This window comes from Odontomachus brunneus, unplaced genomic scaffold, assembly GCF_010583005.1.
Source record: "Odontomachus brunneus isolate Ranch 3 - 2012 unplaced genomic scaffold, Obru_v1 Obru_scaffold_048, whole genome shotgun sequence".
In the NCBI taxonomy this organism is placed as follows: Eukaryota; Metazoa; Arthropoda; class Insecta; order Hymenoptera; family Formicidae; genus Odontomachus; species Odontomachus brunneus.
In genome coordinates, this window is record NW_022639498.1 from 994644 (window position 1) to 1013868 (window position 19225).

Sequence of the window (19225 nt, forward strand, 5' to 3'; positions counted from 1 at the left end):
TTAACTCACGAAGCCAATTGCACTGGTTGAAAGTACAGTTACCGGGAAGGCTCATATGGCGCGCTTCGGATGTGGCCAATTTTCACAAATTTATTATTCTGAAACTAAGGCCTATTCAATCAAACGCCGGGACACGTATCTTTTTTTTCATCTCCAGAATAATTAAAAAAATTGGGGTCGAAATCCCAGGGTGAGTCACCTGGTCCTCCCCTTGTAAGTTAACTAATGTCAGGTAAATGCCAGCGACCGCCCAGACAGCACACAATATTTATGATAAGTATTTATAAATATTTATTTCGAATTATGTTTTAAAAATATCATATAAATATTTTATATACATAAAGGAAAAAGTATCAAAATTTTTATTCAAAATATTACTAAAATATAGACTAAATATTTTATATAATATTTATAGTAAACAAAAAATAAATATTTGTAGTAATATTTTGTGTGTGTAAATATTTCTATAAATATTACATAAAAAATAAATATAATTATTTATAATTTTTAAATTAATGAGGAAATAAGAAAATCGAAATTTAAATTGGTAATATATATACACTGAAAAGAAATTCTTTAAATTAAAGAAATATATTTTGTTAAATATAATTTCTTAACTGAAAAAAATATTTGTTAAATTTTACAAAATATGTAATAAATATGAAGTAATGTAGGAAAAAGATTTTGTATAAGCGTTCGAAATGCATAACTCCGATATTATTGTTTGTATTGACGATCACGTTCGTGACAATCGAGATATAAACCGAGATGATGAGGCGACATACAGAGACGAGACGAGATCACCGAAGAAGTAAACAAGACGGGAAAAGTCAACGAATTTATTGTGCGAAACAGTTCTTCTACTCATTGTTCTGATAAACTTGTATATATTAAATTTTAGTTAATATCGACAATTTGTGAAATTATTTCTCTATCACAATCTTATTTCTACAAATATTTTGGGGGCTCAGCCGGGATCGAGAGAGAACTCGTTTGGTGACGACCTACGAAGAAAGATGATACTGTCTTTTGCGAAAAGGAGCTTTGAGTAAGATATTTTGAGAAGTTGCAAGGAGCCTGAAGGTGCGAGTGGAGGAGTGGGACATTGCCTGTATTTACGAAGAGGCAGTAGAGTCGTAGAAGTCGCAGATGGACGACGATTGCGCGTGCAGTGAACTGACGACGAGGAGGCTGTGACGCGTACCGGCTACGGGTGTTTTGCGACGGTGGCTATGGCGGATCCCACTGTGGTTAGGCTCAAGGAGCTAATCACATAGGTTATCCACGACGGGAGGCAAAGCTAAGCTCGTTGCCTGTTTGATAGACGCAGACCCGCTGGATGAGTGGTTGGAGGAGTGCCTCCGGGAAGAGGCTAGTGGTGATTGTTTCGATGAGAACGATCCTCATTATGAGGATGTGCATCGGCGGGAGCTCGAAGTATGTCGACGTAAGAAGGAGCTCGCTATACGCGAACTTGAGCTTGCCCGATATGAAATCGCTTTGTTGCGAGAGCGGGACGGCCAGGGTGGCTAGCGGAGAAGAGTAGCTGCGGATGGCGGCGATGGTGCGGTGTATTCGCGATTGAATTTGACGACGATCGCAGATTTGTTGGCGGACTTCAACGGTACTTCTAGCGACTTTGATACTTGAGAGAAACAAATAAAACTTCTAAAAACGACATATCAGCTGGGAGATGATCAGGCCAAAATCATAATCGGGATGAGATTGAAAAAAGGCTCTTGAGTGGTTTCATTCGAGGCCCGAATTTATCGGCATAAATTTTAACGCTCTACTTGACGAGATAAAAGCGATGTTTTGCCACCGATAGAGTAGAATAGCAAAGCGTAAAAAATTCGAAGCGCGTGTTTGGAGAAAGGATGAGACTTTCCACGAATACGTTCACGAGAAAGTTATTTTAGGGAATCATGTGCCGGTTGAAGCCGATGAGATTATAGATTATATTATAGATGGTATACCAGACAATATATTGCAAAATCAGGCATGTATACAACGATTTGCTGAAACAGAATCGTTATTAGAGGCACTCAGAACCGTAACATTGCGCGATTGTCATACGAATTTGAATCGAGCGGACAGACGAACGGGTAGATCGATGACGATGGAGCGAGAGAGCAGGATGGCGGATAGTGAGAGGATAAACAACAACGACGGTTACGTTGAGAGAAAGAAAATAATGCCAAACATTAAGCGATGTTTTAATGTGGCGCGCGAGATCACCTTGGTGCTAGTTGCCCATCGTGAGCTTTGGGTACGAAATGTTTTGAGTGCGGAGAATTCGGGCACGTGACCTCGAAATATCAGAAGAAGATCGTTGTGACTGGAAACTTTTGTGCCGTAACACTCTCTTCGCGAAAGAAGTATACTAAGGATGTTCTAATAAATGGAATAAAAGTCGAAGCGCTTATAGATACAAGCAGCGATATCTCTCTTATGCATGCGGATCAGTATGTAGAGATAGGGTCACCTCAATCCCAAACAACTAAAGTTCGTTTTTCGGGCGTGGGATCTGGCGAAATAACTACTTTAGGAGAGTTTCACGCGAGGCTTACTGTTGACGGACATTCTTCCCTGATGCTCATTAGAGTCGTTTCGGATGCAGTGTCGCGACATAAGTTGCTAATTAGTACAGATTATCTAGATATAGTGGAAACTAACGTTAGACGAGGCATAGTTACTGTTCCGGACGGCAGCTGGGTGTCCGTGCGGAGCGTGTACGGCGGGCGGCCGGGCCCCAGGCGTCGCTCAACTCGCGGTCGCCGGCCTCCCGCCGCCAGTGCACGCCGTCGCCGCGACGCGGCGATTGCGTCAGCCGGAACCGCTTCTCGCGGTTAATTCTCGCTTCGGCGCCTATATAAGGCGCCGCGCGAGACCACTCGAGGCCTTTTGCCTTTCACCAGCCTTTTGACTACGGTTGCACATCACGTCACTGCCTCGTTGAGGTATTTTTTTAAACTCTAGTTTCATATCGCTTTCTTGAGTGCGCAAACACGTTGGGCATTTGCCTCGCCAGAGGTATTCCTTTTGGATATCTGCATCGATCTTCACTGTCTTTAGAGTGTCGTAGATACGTTGGCATTTATGTTTAGGACTTACACAACTCTCCGCAGCCTTTTAGAGTGCGTTTGCACGTTGGGCTATTGCCTCTAGAGTGTCGTCCGAAGACACGTTGGCATTTAGGTTACGGAGTGTCTAGGTGACTCCACGGATCGCCACCTTCTCAATACGATCCAGAATTGAGAGAAGGCTTCGCGCGACCACTTCGGATTACTTGGACGCCTCCACCGCGGTGGACGTCTCACTTCGCGACATCTCCCACAGTGCACGCACCGGGTATTCGGGCTGAACGAGCTTATTGTCGGGCTCACGACTCCGCGCGAGACACGCTCGCTATTGCTTCGCTGCCAGGGTCGCAGCTCTCACGCGAGATACGCTCGCTATTACTTCCCTGCCAGGAGCATAGCGCTCCCGCGACACACGATCGCTGGCATAAGTCTACTCAAGATTCCTACGTCGTCGCATCTGCGACTCCATACGCGAGGAATATTCGCTTCTCGTCTCGACGAGACTTAGCGTTCGTCACGCACGCGGTAGTCAACGTACGTCAACGTCAAGCCACGCCTCGGCTGCGTACGCGATTCAGAGTTACATTCGCGTTTAGGCTCTCACTGCGAGACATAGCATTCGCCGCGTGCGCGACTGTTCAGGCGAGCAACGCTCACCAGTCCAACACCTCAGATTCAGCCTCTGTTGCTCCCTCGCCAATCTGAGCTGAATCTTGTTCAGACTAGACTCCGACACTCACAAAGAAGACGGATACGTGTCTCAATACTCTGAGTGATCATTACCCTCCGAAAGGGGGATTTCTTTCTAGCGCGGAGGCGCCGGGCAATTCCACGCGTGCCCTGGGTCACGCCGTGCTCTTATCCACAAGAGCACTCTTGTACTTCCTCACACCATCTTACGAGGCTCCTGAATAGGAGAGCACGATCTATACTCGCGCAATCGACTATAGTAGTCGACGAACGTTCGACGGCATATGAACTAGCCGCTCACCGCCTAAGGCTGTTCGAAACAGTTACGATTAAGCCGATTTCTGAACAAACAGTCGACGATGATGATTTGCTTGAGATACTTCAGATTGATATAGAAGATACATATGGGCCGAATGAGATAGATATAGAACATATCCAAGATCCTGAATGTAGACACGCCGTTGCGACGTTAATTAAAGATTACAGGCCGAATCAAGCGTGCGAAATGGATATAAAAATGACTATTATTGTGAAGGACGACGAATCCGTGTATCAGCGTGCGAGGCGTTTATCACCATTCGAAAGGTATTGTTAACAATCAAATTGAAGAGTGGGAAAGGCAAGAGATTATTCGCCCTTCCTTGTTTGATTATGCTAGCCCTGGTGAAGAAAAGGGATGGCTCGTATTGACTTTGGGTAGACTATAGACTATTAAATATAAAGATAATAAAAGACCGGTATCCTTTGCTGCTGATTGAAGATCAGCTCGATAGATTACAGGGCGCTAAAGTTTACAGCACTATTGATTTGAAGAATGGTTTTTTTCATGTACGAGTGGATGAGGCGAGCGTGAAATATACCGTGTTCATCATCCCTGATAGCCACAACGAATTTTTGAGGGTACTTTTCAGTCTCTGCAATTCGCTTTCCGTTTTCCAGAGGTATGTTAACGCGATCTTTAGAGATTTAATAAGGGACGGTATAACATATTAATTTACATGGATGATTTGATTGTGCTCTCCAACGATTTTGATGATGGTCTGAGAAATCTTATGAGAGTAATCCTTACTGTTAGTCACGCCGGCTTGTTGATAAATTGGCATAAATGTTGCTTTTTGAAGGGAGGTCGAATTTCTTAGACATGTGATAGGCGTCCGACCGTCTGAACGTAAGGCTATAACCAAAGCTATAAGGCATTTCCCTATACCCAAAACCATTCGTCAGGTACAAGCGTTTTTAGGACTGACGGGATATTTCCGTAAATTCGTTCCGAGATACATGGCGATCACGCGGCTATTGTCCGATCTTTTGAGGGCGCAAGCTAGTTTTTGTTTCGAAGCGGCGGAGAGAAATGCATTTAGTCAACTGAAGATTCTTTTATGTGACCATCTGGTGTTAAGTTTATACCGCGTAGGCGCTGAGACCGAATTGCACACAGATACGTCAAAATATAGTTACGGGGCAATTCTCTTACAGCGAAATAGCGAGGATCAGTTGTTACATTCTGTTTACTATGCGAGCAGCAAAACTACATTAGCGAAGTAGAAATATTCAAGCTATAAGTTGGAAGTCTTCGCAATTATTAAAGCACTTAAGCAATTCCGCATCTATTTCTTTTCGGTATAGATTTTAAAATTGTAACTGACTGTCGTGCGTTTGCGTTTACGATGAGCAAAAAAGATCTCTGCGTGCGTGTAGTCCGATGGGCTTTGTTGTTGGAGGAATTTCGTTATACAGTAGAGCACCGGCCGGGTAAAAGTATGCTCCACGTAGACACGCTGAGCAGGAATCCTCTCTCTTTTTATCTGGTTGTTGACGACTGTGAAAAGGGATTGATGGCTCGTCTTAAGAAAGCTCAACAAAAGAACAACGAGGTGAGACTGATTTTGGACTCTATGAGACAAGGACGAGCAAACAATTATGCTTTGCGAGGAGAACTTCTGTATAAGAAGGTTGAGGATGAGGCACGCCTTGTTGTGCCTAAATTAATACAAATGCAGATAATACGAAAAGCACATGAACGAGGGCATTTTTCAGCCGCTAAGACTGAAGCGCTGCTGTGCAATGACTATTGGATTGCGATCTAAGGTAGAAATGGTCGTACGTAATTGCGTCGCCTGTATCTTAGCCGAACGGAAGCAAGGGAAGCAGGAGGGTATGCTCAACCCTATTGGGAAAGGAGGTATATCATTAGATACTCTCCACATTGATCATTTGGATCCGTTGCCATCGACGAAGAAAAGCTATGCCCACGTTTTCATTGTTGTTGATATTTTCTTCAAATTTGTGTGGTTGTACGCGACCAGATCAACGGGCGCCGCGGAGGTGATAGATCGATTGAAAAAACAGTCTGCTATTTTTGGGAACCCTAGGAGAATAGTTTCGGATTCAACAGGCGTCGCGTTTACTTCCAAGGAGTTCGAAGAATATTGTCGGCATGAAGGCATTGAGCATTCTTTGATTACTACGGGGGTACCGCGGGGTAACAGACAAGTTGAAAGGGTTAACTGGACGTTAATCACATTACTGACGACGTTGTCCGCTTCGAAATCTGGCGAATGGTACAAGTATTTGAATACGACGCAGCAATGTTTGAATATTACGTTGCATAGAAGTATTGGCATGGCGTCATTTCTTCTTTTGTTTAGTGTCAATCCGCGCATTTGCGACGATCCGGCTCCGACATACGGCTCTTTTGCAACATGAGGAGATTAATTTATTTCAAGGTGACCGAGATGAGCTGAGAAGACGGGCGATAGAGAATATCGCGGAAGTACAGCAAGAGAATAAGAAGAGCTACGATAAGACGAGAAAGAAGGCATTATGTTATCGTGAGGATGACCTCGTCGTAATTAGGCGAACTCAGCGAGACCCAGAATTAAAGCTGTTTCATAAGTATCTTGGACTCTACGAGGTTACTAGAATTCTGCGTAACGATTGATATTTGGTGCATAAAATTGACGAACATGAGGGACCTCTGCAAACGGCATCGGCCGCTGATTTCATGAAGCCCGGGGTGGGCTCCGATGGTGACGATCCGCTCGACAGCGAAGCCGAATGTATGAACACTCAGAAAGATTGTTCGGTCAGGACGGCCGAGTGTAAGAAAAAGATTTTGTATAAGCGTTCGAAAAATGTATAACTCCTGTATTATTATTTATATTGACGATCACGTTCGTGACAATTGAGATATAAACTGAGATGACGAGGTGACACACAGAGACGAGACGAGATCGCCGAAGAAGTAAACAAGACAGGAAAAGCCAATGAATTTATTGTGCGAAACGGTTCTTCTAGTCATTGTTCCGATAAACCCGTATATATTAAATTTTAATTAACATCGACAATTTGTGGAATTATTTTTCCACCTTTTACAACCTTATTTCTACAGTAATATTTTTTAAATTTGTAAAATAAGCTGTAAAATTATGAATTTCTAAAGAAAAAAATTATTTTTTTTTATTTAAAATATCTATATATAAGAATAAGCAAATTATTTCTTTACAAAAATAAAATTAGTTTTTTAAAATGTAAAAACTATGTTTAAATAAATATTTGCTTGTTTTAAAAGTAAATAAAATAAGTAAATCATTTTATAAATCTAAATAAATTATTTTCTAATATTAAAAATATTGGTTGGTCAATAAGTCCGTGCGGTTTTTTACTTATAAATGATCGATGATTATTTTTATAGAAGGTAATAACTTTAAAATTATTACTTTTTCAATTATGTATTGGCCGTTGTTATCTACTATCTTTTGCCATCTTTCGGGCAGTTTCATAATTCCTCGTTCAAAGAACTTCCTGTCTTTCTCGACAAAAAACCTGTTCCAAATGTCGTTTGACAGCTTCCTCAGAAACGAAGTGCTTTCTATTCAAGAAATTCTGAAGGGAGCGAAATAGATGGTAATCTGAAGGTGCAATGTCTGGAGAATACGGACTGGTCTGGAGAATAACGTGGTAAGACATCCCAGTCTAGCGCCAATCATTTTTGTCGGGTTTGTAGAGATGTGTGCAGCCTAGCGTTGTCATGGTGAAAGACGACGCTTCTACGATTCACCAATTCTGGACGCTTCTCGTGGATCGCTACATTCAATTTGTCCAGCTGACTACAGTACACATCTGAATTGATCGTTCTGTCCTTCGGAAGTAGCTCGTAGAACACAACACCCTTCCAATCTCATCAAATTGAGAGCATGATCTGCTCGGGTGAAGCTCTACCTTCGAAATCCTGCCGCCTTGTTCGCCGGCGGTTCTCTGTGCTGTCCCCACGATCTTTTGCGCTTGATGTTATTGTAGACGGTTTATTTTTCGTCGTAGAGTTATACGCTTCAGAAATGGATCGCTTTTCTCATGTTTTCCGAGTGAATCGTTGATGGAAATGCATTGGATTAAATGAGCTTCGCTCAGTTCGTGCGGAACCCAAACATCGGAACGGTTAACATAACCAAGTTGATGGTTTCTCACGCTCGATTTCGATATTTGGAGAACGTCTGCAATCTCTCGCGTCATGTAGTGGATTGGTGTCGATTACCGCCTTCAATTTGTCGCTGTCGATTTCATTTGGTCGGCCTAAGCGTGGTTTGTCTTTGACGGAAACATCTCCGCAACGAAATCTCGCAAACCACTTTTGGCACACTTTTTTTTTCACGACATCCTCACTATACTAGTATATTGCAGAAATCTTTTTACAGGTTTACGCCGCGGTTTTGCCTTTTTTAAAATAAAAAAGCATAATATGCTGAAAATGCTCGTTCTGGTTATCCACTTTCAGATGACGCAAAACACACAAGGTACACAAGCAATCTTTACGTATATTTTTAAATGCATGTTGAAATGTAATCTGTCAATGATTATACGCTTTCAAGACTTTCGACTGAAGATAAAGCTTAGCAGAGTGCCTTGAAGTCATCTATCGAAAAAAACCGCACGGACTTATTGGCCAACTCAATGGGTGTATATCAGTTGGACACGGGGCAATTGGACACAGTCCAATCACAAGTCGCTGTTCCAAGGAACCCTACAAATGTCTCTAATCACACGGTGCTATGATTGGCTGTGTCCAAATGCACCGTGTCCAAGTGCACCGCTCCCCCAACCCAATATCTTTTTTGTATTTCAAATTAAAGTTTCTAATATTAAAAGTATCTTTTTATTTTCTAATATTAAAAATATCTTTTTTGTGTTCCAAATTAAAGTTCCTTTTATTATCAGAAAACAATTTATTTAAATTTACAAAACGATTTATTTGTATTTTATTTACTTGTAAAATAAGTAAATATTTTTTAAATATACTTTTTTTTTGTCTTTGTACATGGATATATCATATGTATACAACATTAAGTATTTTTCAATCAAAGTGACAGTAGTGCAGTAGGTAAGGTAAACGACTTGAGAACCAGAGGTCCCAGGTTCAAATCTCAGCAATGATAAGCAAATTTTTGAAATACAATTTAAATTGAATTAATTAGCATATAAAACAGTAAAATGGAAAATTTAAGAAAAATTCAGAAAAAAGAAAGAAAAATATATATAAATATTTTTTTGTGCTGTCTGGGCAGTGTGGGACTAATTCTGGTATGCAACATTGGGCCGATATCAGTAGCCAGTATCGGATGGACATTGACATATGACACCCAACATTGGACCAATGTCGGTAGCTAGTGTTGGGCCAGATCTGGTACGAGCCATGGACCCAAGTATCATCCAGATAGAAGCCAGTGTTGTACCAACTTTTACCAGCATTGCGCCAGCACTGCAAGTTTGGCAATCAATACTGGCCCATTACTGGGCCGATCGTAAAACCCAATATGTGTTATTAAGCTATCCAGCCATTAGAGAAAAACGTATATATGTAAACCAAAGCAGAAAATAAAACATGCACAAATTATATGTTATTTTTTACTGTTATTTGCAAAAGAAGTCATTTTTTTCGAATGATTAAATTGGTACCATAAAATATCTTTATCTAATCAAAGTTACAGGAATAAAGGCATTAAAAAATTAGTTGCTTCCATGTTTATAACATCAAAATCTTTGACTTACCTGCTTTCAATATACTTAAGTCCAGAATCTTTTGCACAGGAAATAAATTTATAAAACGATGAAATGCTATCCAGCCCAATCAAATCTATGAGAGTAAGGTGCATTAAAGACATTAGATGTTCGCACGACTATGGTACTAAAATGCTCTCTGAATTATTTGCTTTCAAAATATCCAATAATTTTAAGTCCCAAATTTTTTGCTTGCGAAATAAATTTAAGAAAGGACAGAATGCCATCCAGCTAAACCAAAGCTACAAGAGTACATTAAAGTTAATACAAGAGTTTAATACAAGAGTGTATTAAAGAAATTAATTCCTTGCACGAGAGAGATTATAGCATTAAAATGTTCCCTGAATTATTTGATTTCAAGATATTCAAGTCCTGAACTTTTTGCACGGGAAATAAATTAAAAAAATTATAAAATCCAGTCAAGCCGAAAGTACAGGAGTAAAGTATATTAAAGAAAATAGTAGATAAACGAGAATATAACATCGAAATGTTCTTTGAATTACTTGTTTTTAAGATATCCAAGTGACAAAATTCTTGCTCGCGAGATAAATTTGAAAACGATAAAATATCATCCAGTTAAACTGAAACTACAGTTAGTAAGTATATTAAAGAAATTTGTTACTCGCTAATGACTATACCGCTAAAATGTTCTCTGAGTTATTTGCCTTTAAGTTATTTAAGTACCGAATTTTTTGCTTCCGCAATAAATGTAAAAAAATTAGTTACACAGCTATATTGTAATATTCTTTGATATTAATTTGCTCTCGATATATCCTAATCTAGAATTTTTTAGTCGTAAAATAAATTGTATAGATGATTATATATCGATTATACAAGGTATAAATTTTAAAAGATGTACCCTGATAATTCTGCAGCAAAGCATATTCAGCAAAAATGTTTCAGACAAAAGTTGTCGGATTCAGAGGGGGATATCTGAGAGGGACATTTTCTTTTGATAGAGTTGAGAACTTTTTCAGAATTTTTTATAAACTTTTTAGTACTGCAAGAAAATGCAGTACTAAGAAGTTAATTAGAAAATTCTGAAAAAATTCTCAGAGTTCTATGAGAAAAAAATAAACAATTTTTATCTCTTGCTATTTTTCGGTAAAGTTGATAGAATTCGAGTAAAAAATTATTGAAACCAATAATTTTGTAGATATTTCCGTAAATATCTTAGAAAATAGAGATCGTATAAAAATTTTTTTTAAACAAAAGTTATTAGTTTCTTTGCATAGAATAAAATCCCGTAATAAAAAGTAGATGTTTCTATTTAAAAAGCAAAGTTGATCTTTGAATAAACCTTCAAAATGACCTCTAAGGTCAAAGTCAAGACCACCTTCAGATGTCCCCCTTTGAACTCGATAACTTTTGTCTGAAATATTTTTGCTGAGTATGCTTGATTGAAGAACAAGAAGTACCCTTATTAGGGTACATATTTTAAAATGGGACACCCTATATATCATCTATATTACTTATTGCGTAAGTAAAATATTTGAGACTAAGATGTGTCGAGAGCAAATTAATCACGGAACATTACAATGTAACTGTAATTGGTATAATTAATTTTTTGAAAGTACTCTTATAGCTTTAGTTGCGCTATAGTCGTACGTTTTTTCAAAAAAAAAAAACCTTAAACATACCTGCTTCAACATATATTTTTTTTTAATTTTTCGTAGAGACAGTTTATGGCGAAAAATGATAAAAATCATGCAAGCGGCGCGGCACTACGTTTTCATAGCACACTCGCTTTAGTCGCGTACATCGAAAGTATGTCTAGTTTTTATGCTGGCTTCCTGAATTATTTTACGACAATGTTACAGAAAATTTATATTTCATTTTTATTTGTACATTTATTTTATGCGCTTTTCCAAAAAGTTAAGCTTTAATGAAATTACGATTGCTATGACAATACTATGATGAATTGCTATGATAATGAAATGAAATAATTGAAAATCTATTTTGTGAAAAACAGTTAAAAACAATATTGACATTCTATTTAAATAAAACATTTAAACAAGGATCGTCAAAAGTAGTTAGCCTATAAAAATATGTTTCCATAATTTACCTCAAGAAAGTTTTAAACTCCATATCGGCGTGCTTTTTTAGAATGAGTTCTTTCGCCACTAATAAAACGAGATGCTTTTTTTGGGTGAGTCCTTTCGTCTCTTACAAAACGGATGCAATTCACTTTTGTAGTTTTGATTTGGCTAAATGGTATTTTGTTATTTCTTAAATTTATTTCGCGAGCAAGAATTTCGTAACTTGAATATTTTGAAGGCAAATAATCTAGACAATATTATGGTGCTTTATAGTCGTGCGTTTAATTAATTTTTTTAACGCACTTCACTTCTCTGTAATTTAAATTTGGTTGGATGACATTTTTTCATTTTTTAAATTTATTTCCTGTGTAAAAAATTCAGGATTTACATATTTTTAAAGCAAATAATTCAGAGAACATTTTGGTACCATACTGGTGCAAGAAACTAATTTCTTTAATATACTTTATAGTCTTGTAGGACTTTATTTTGTTGGATAGCATTTTGTCTTAAATAATGTTTTTAACGTTTTTTCTTAAATTTATTTTATGAGCAAAAAACTTGAGATTTGGATATCTTGAAAGCAAATAATGAAGAACATTCTAATACCATAATTATGTGAGAAACTAATTTCTTGAATACACTTACTTTTGTAGCTTCGGTTTGGCTAGGTGTTTTAGTTCTATAAATTTATTTCGCGAACAAAAAATTTTGGACTTGGATATTTGGAAAAATAAAAATAATTCAGAGAAAATTTTGATGCTATAAACATGTGGGCAACTAGTTGTTTAAATGTTGTTTGCTCCTGTAGCTTCGTCGGATGAGATGATGTTTTATCAATTGATGTATCAATTTAATAATTCGAGAAAAATGATTTTATTCTTTTATACATAGTAAGTGAAAAATAACAAATAATTTGTGCATTTTATTGATTTTATGCTTTGAATTGTGCGTATATGTTTTTTCTAATAGCTTTCTGGATAGCTATTATATTAAGCTATCCAGACATTCATAACTTTCTTATGGCTGTAGTAAAAAAGTCATTTTTATCAGAAAAAAGCAAATAATTAATCAATAATTTCCAATAATATATAATATAATGTGTTCTGATAATTTGGCTCTTGAATAGTTTAAAAAAACAAAAATTATCAAAACTACAAAAATTATCAAAACAAAAACGAAAAGTACATATTAACTTAAACAAAGTACAGATGTTTTAAATTAATTTAATTTAAAAAAAGAAGTGAGATCAATATACTTAACCAAGTACGTATATGTGTAAATATTTATTACACAAGTAATTGTGTGATAAATATATTATGTAAAATTATAATGTTCAGATATTTTGAATAAGAAAAAAAATTCTTTTTAATTAATTATGTCTTATGTCAGTGTCTTATATCAATTTGTTATTTTCTATATTTATAGTTGGGGCACATTATCCTTAGTAGCATATATTGGTTTCACATATGTTTTCTAAACGTATATACCATTTCATAACCGTTTGTAAAATGTTTCCCACACGTTTCTAAACGGTATATGCTAACTGAGACGTTTTCATGTAGTAATTCATCATATTTTATTAATATTAATAATTGAACGCTGAAATATCGAAGTATCAAATTGAGAAAAACTTAACATTGAAGATCAAAAACTCTAAATATGTATATATTATATAAAACTAAAAACTAAAATTCTTTAGTACTTACCTCTCATAAAACATAAATAAGCAATTAATTTTATTTTAAAGACACATCAAAGATACATATCTTAAAAAAATTATATAATTATTTCAACTATCAATAATAAATCTCAATTTTTATAAATTTTCTTGAATTTGATAGACTAATAGTTATTTTCTGTTTTGAGAAGTTTCAGAAACAATTTCTAATGATTAGTTAAGGTTCAATCAGTGGATAAAAAATGATTTATTTTTAATAACCTCCTTTCCTCCTCCCCCTTGAATTTGAAACTGCATGAAAATCTTTTTATGTTTGTATATTAAGTATATTTAATAGAGACTCTCTCTTTCTTTCTTTCTCTCACGCGGATAACTCAAGGTTAATCGAATCACTGAATCAGTTCTTCGTATTTAATTGAAGATGACAAAGGAGAGAGTACATGGAAAATCCCGAAATATCGATTTTGTTCTAATCGTGACGTTAAATCACGAAATTTAACTTTAGTGCTAGTATTTTCTAACCTATGGTCTGTTCTTTTCAGTTGCACTGCTGAACTGATGCAATAAGTTAAAGTGAGACAAGTATATGTTTTCTCACTCTAACTTATTGCACCAGTTCAGCAGTGCAGCTGAAAAGAACAGACCACTAGTGTGATCTCTCGCGTTGAAAGGATTCCCCCTTCCCCCTTCGCAACGCAATATACGCTTCACAAAATCCCACATCTCCTACCTGTACGACTCCTCAAGATCCGGTGTCGGTGGCATCATGCAACCGCACGCACACAAATGCGAGCGTGCGGTCGTTGCTGTTTAGTCCGCCAATCGGTCTCTCCTTCCTCTCTCTTTTACCTTTCCTCTTTTCTCTCTCTCTCGCTCTTTCTTCTTCTCACTACGCGCAACATACACACGTATTCTTTTTCTCTCTCTCTCTTTCTCTCCCAAGTTGACTTCCTTGCATGCGACTGGCGACGCAGGCGAGCCTTAGTCGGCCTCGGTCGTCCTTGCCCCTTCTGCTAGGCAGTATGTCTGTTACTATCTACTAGCTAAAGCGAAAACATCAACTCGTTCAACGGATTAGAAAGGTTGCTAGCGGGGCCCGTATCGATGGGACCGATCCGATTCCCCGTTGCGTCTGTCAGAAAACGCATTACGGGACCAGAAAGAAACCAAGTATATGTACATCGTTGAATATTTTCAATACGCACTGTAATAATACGCAAAAATAATGGTAAATATAATGAGATAGTGCGACACGACGAAAGAAAAATATAACAAAAGAGCCAATCTTTCAGACTTCAGAAAAATTTACGGTGTGCTAAGAGCATTTAGTAGTAATAAATACGTTATATATTTATTACTAAGTAAAGTTATTTTTCGCTGTCGAAAAATAACTTTAGTAAATGTTATAAAATTTGAAGACACAAATTAATTGTTTATCTGTTAACTGACTAATCGTTTGCAACTTATTCCCTCTTGTTCTCTGCAGAGCAGTAATTGGGGAATCCATTTTAAACAATGTCATAATAATTTCTTTGTCCAGAAATGAACTCTCTAATTGGTAACTGAATAAATGTCAAACAACAACGATTAAAGATTATGCCTTAACTGTTTATTAGTTATTAGTTATTAGTTTTTGCGTAATAATATAATGTTTCAAGTTCGGATAATTATTCACAAGAGCAATAACAACTTAATACGTTGACCTGACTAACCGATTAATTTGTCTGCTAACATTAGTAAACTGTTAGTAACCATTTAACCGAACAACTGTTTAAATAACTAGAACTATTAACTAATAATTATTTTAAAGTAACAGTAACTGTTATAACCGTTTAGTAAAAATAACCGTTTAGCACATTACTAGCGTTTTGGAATATGAATCCTGTCGAAGGATTCGAGAAAGTTTAAACTTGTTAAGGAGTATTTTATGCAATAAAGTTTCGAAATCAATATTAAAGACGGACTAAGAGTTTGAATAACAGATATAGCTTGTGACGATATATACCTGAAGATAGCTAACAAAAATCTGACCTGGGACTGTATTCTGTACACATTTACTGATAACTATTGGTTCAGTTTGCGCAGATATAATTATATTATAAAATAGCTGCGCAAAACGACACATATTGAACCGATAGTTATCGGTAAATGTATATAGAATATAGCACCTGGTTTGTTTAGAAATGCTTTAAAGGATTAGTAATGTCTAACTGAGATAATCATATTTACGCTTTTAAACACAAGATTAACGATCCGAGAACAAATCATTGTTCAGGTCTGCTTTGACTCTCTCTCTTGTATCATTCTTCGTTCAAAATTGAAGCTTCTTTCAAGCGAAGGATCGTTTGAGCAACGATCATTCAAGTTTACTTTGATTCGTTTGATAAAATTCGATACATTGAGAAAACAATATTTAAAATTTTACTTTTTGGATATATTAGTTTATTTTATAGAAACAAACTTTATTGTTATCGATAAACTTGATATTCCACGAATAAATTTTCAAGAATTTTTTCTCAATACATCATCACATTTGATCTCTAAACCACGTTGAATCATGTGAAAAAATATCACCTCGAGTCGAGCTGTTTGTTGGCGGCAGTCTGAAGAGGCGTGTGCGAGATGCAACTCGAGCGACGATGATCTTAACTTGAAATACGACGTGCGTAATCTCTATGCTAGGTCAGAGGAAGGCGGGAGGGTGGACGGACGGCAGGATGAACACGGAGGCACGTTATCGGCGATTAAATCGTAACTACTGAAAAATCACGCTTGATCCAATCGCTAACATCCACTCCACCGTTTCTCTACTCAGGCCGCGTCTTGCGTCCCTCGTGACCACTCGTGCGTAGGAGGGAAAGTTACCGAGAATTTCTGCTCCCCCCAATCTCCTCGTCCAGCTTATGCGCGCGTGTGCACACATGCACACATACAACACATACACACACACACTCTCTTTCTCTGTCCTTTACAGTTCGACACTTCAACGAAAGCTGCGACCTCGTTGATCGGCGTCAGTCACGAAAACGCACGGGCGGGATGGTTGGATGGCACAAAATGGGTACGTGCTTTTCGTGTAGTCGCTAGGTACGCCGGAAGGATCGTCCGCAGGAAACGTTCATGTAGGTAGCACAGTTCATGAGTACGATTCTAACCACGTTTTCTACTATCGACTGTTCGCGGTATTTGGATATTATTCGGACTGACGAATCGTACAAAAGACCTTATATGAATGGCGTGCACGTTTTTTAATATAGGGGACAAGATATTTTGTTCTTAAATAAAAGTCATCTGAAGTAAATGCTCCTAATTATTCGCCACGAAATTTTTAATTGAAGTGAGAAAATCAGAAGTGAGAAAATATATTCTAAAAATTCTTGCAGAATATGTTGAAATGAAATGCTATGTTCACAAAATGACGCAATCGATCGAGTATATCTATAAAATAATCCACGAACACTTTGCTCGTGCTTTAACAATCAAAAGATCGCCGTAAAATTAACATATGTGACATACAATATACTTTTTTAATTTAAATTTTCTTATATTTCTATCACGTTAACTTTACAGTAATTTATTGATTATTAGAGCGCACAACAGAAAAGTGTTTGGACTATTTATTTATTTTACAGATTTATTCAATTGATTGCGTCATTTTGTGAACATTTTATTTCAACATATTTTACAAGAATTTTTTAGCATTTATTTTTTGGTCATCATAAATCAAGATGGTCGCGGTGAAGAAGCATTAAACAGGTATTTTTTCTTGTAGAGTTAAAAAACCGATTTTTCTTGTTTTATATATTTTAAAAATCTGAAGCCTTGACAATATATTCATAATGTTCTTAATAAAAATTCGGATATTTGTTGGAGCTATAAACTGTAAACTGAAGCAGTGCGCAAGTAGAAAACAAGATGCCCGGGTAAAAAGGAAGTTTTTGACCAATTCACGATCTTTTTTCTTAAAATTTATTAGAACGAAGTATCATATAGAGCTTTGGTTATATCTGAAACAACAATACGAGCTTACTGCGGTGTGACTATTTACTCTAAAGTATATTTTTTTCATTTCAGAAATTATAAAAACTGCTGCTTTTCTAGTGACCCGTACTTTTAATGAAGAATTTATATTCTTATAACAAATCAAGTAACAATGAAAGTACTGGGAATAAAAATTAATTCTCAAGCTAAAAATTTTGAGCGTCAATTAGCGTGATGCTGAACGATTAGAAGTGGTTGAACGTCGAAATTTATATAAGTCACAAGAGGCTAAAATGGCTCGTAAAAATGAAAAAAAAAATGCTACAGAAGATTGCTTGGTCGAAGAGATAGGGGATATCCAGAGTCTATGGCTCTGGAATAGTTGGTTAAATGTAAATAGATAGAATCTATAGTTAAATATAAAATAACAAAATTTAAATTTTAAATTCGTTCCTCAAAAACATATTTTTCAAATTTGCGGAAGTAATAACTAAAAAGCTGTTAAAGAAATCACTTTATAATTGGACATGCCTATAAAAAACATGTTTCTTCAAAAAGTAAACTACGATAAAGGCAATATTTACAATAATTTTTTGCATATAAAAGGAGATAAAAATTTTAGTAATTAAAAGAAAGTATTTGACTGCCATTTTTTCTCAATTTCCAGTTTTTAATAGTACTTCTAGTTTAATTGATGCACGAACTCATATAAATTAAAAAATATTTTTTTTGTTCATGTTTCAGATCAATCAGTGCTTCCCAATCATTTATGCAATCATTTATGTAGAGGTGTATTTGTTGCAGACTACACTTTAACGTCATTTATAATACATATAGTCCATTAGATAGTTTGTGATAACTAAAAATATCAAAAGTAACGTGTAACTTGTAGCGTCGTTACCATTACTTCTTTTTGGTAATGATCGTTATTTTTTTGTAACGGTAATGATAACATTGTTACATTTTTACAGTAAAGGTAATGAATTTAACTATTATTTTTAGGATTAATTTGGTTATTTCTACTCAATAGATGATGCGTTGATTGCGCTGATAGCATGTATTCTTGATTGGGTATCACGATAATCGCTGGAAAACAGTACGTGGTTTTATCTTATTCTTCATGTAAGAATGATGTTAGTGCAAAATCGGATTTTGCAATTTAATTGTTAAAAGTTTTTAACACATTTAAGGTATGTTTAATGTTTAGTATAGTTCACTTTTGTAGTTGCGTGTGTTATGTATTACACTCAGCACATCTATTATTAAATTTATTAAAAATTTTTAACAGTCCCGAATTGCAAAATCTGTCTCTGTACTGACAATAATTTTTGTGAAGAATTAAAGATAAGAAGATAGAATCAAGGAAATATATCATAAAGAAATATTAGTTTTCCGAGTCAGGATTATTGCAGTTTTAAATAGTTTGTTCCTTTTAAATAAACTGCCCAGTAAGCAATCTGCGCGCAGACTGACGTCAGACTGTCGACAGGATCTGTTGAATCCGAGCAGGATCTGTCGACAGATCCATAGACATCTGCGTCCCCAATCTGCCGCCAGACTGTTGACAGGGTCTGCGAACAGACTTTGACGACAGATTGGCTGCATATTGCGCGCAGATCCTGTCATTTCGTAGGTTCTTTAATTAAATTTTCTCATAATTTTTCATAATTACTCATAGAATAAGCACTTTCTCATAAATA

General features: G+C 36.4%; 1 long non-coding RNA gene across 2 annotated transcripts; it reads left to right on the top strand.

Moving 5' to 3' along the window:
* Positions 1 to 638: 638 nt before the first annotated feature.
* On the top strand, positions 639 to 19000 carry LOC116844983. Of its 2 annotated transcripts, none has more exons than XR_004378167.1 (3): positions 639 to 4358; positions 16519 to 17917; positions 18270 to 19000. It is a non-coding gene; the product is annotated as an uncharacterized LOC116844983 (long non-coding RNA). The 2 variants fall into 2 exon arrangements; XR_004378166.1 differs by having other exon boundaries at positions 16519 to 16666; positions 17619 to 19000.
* The last annotated feature ends 225 nt before the right edge of the window (positions 19001 to 19225 follow it).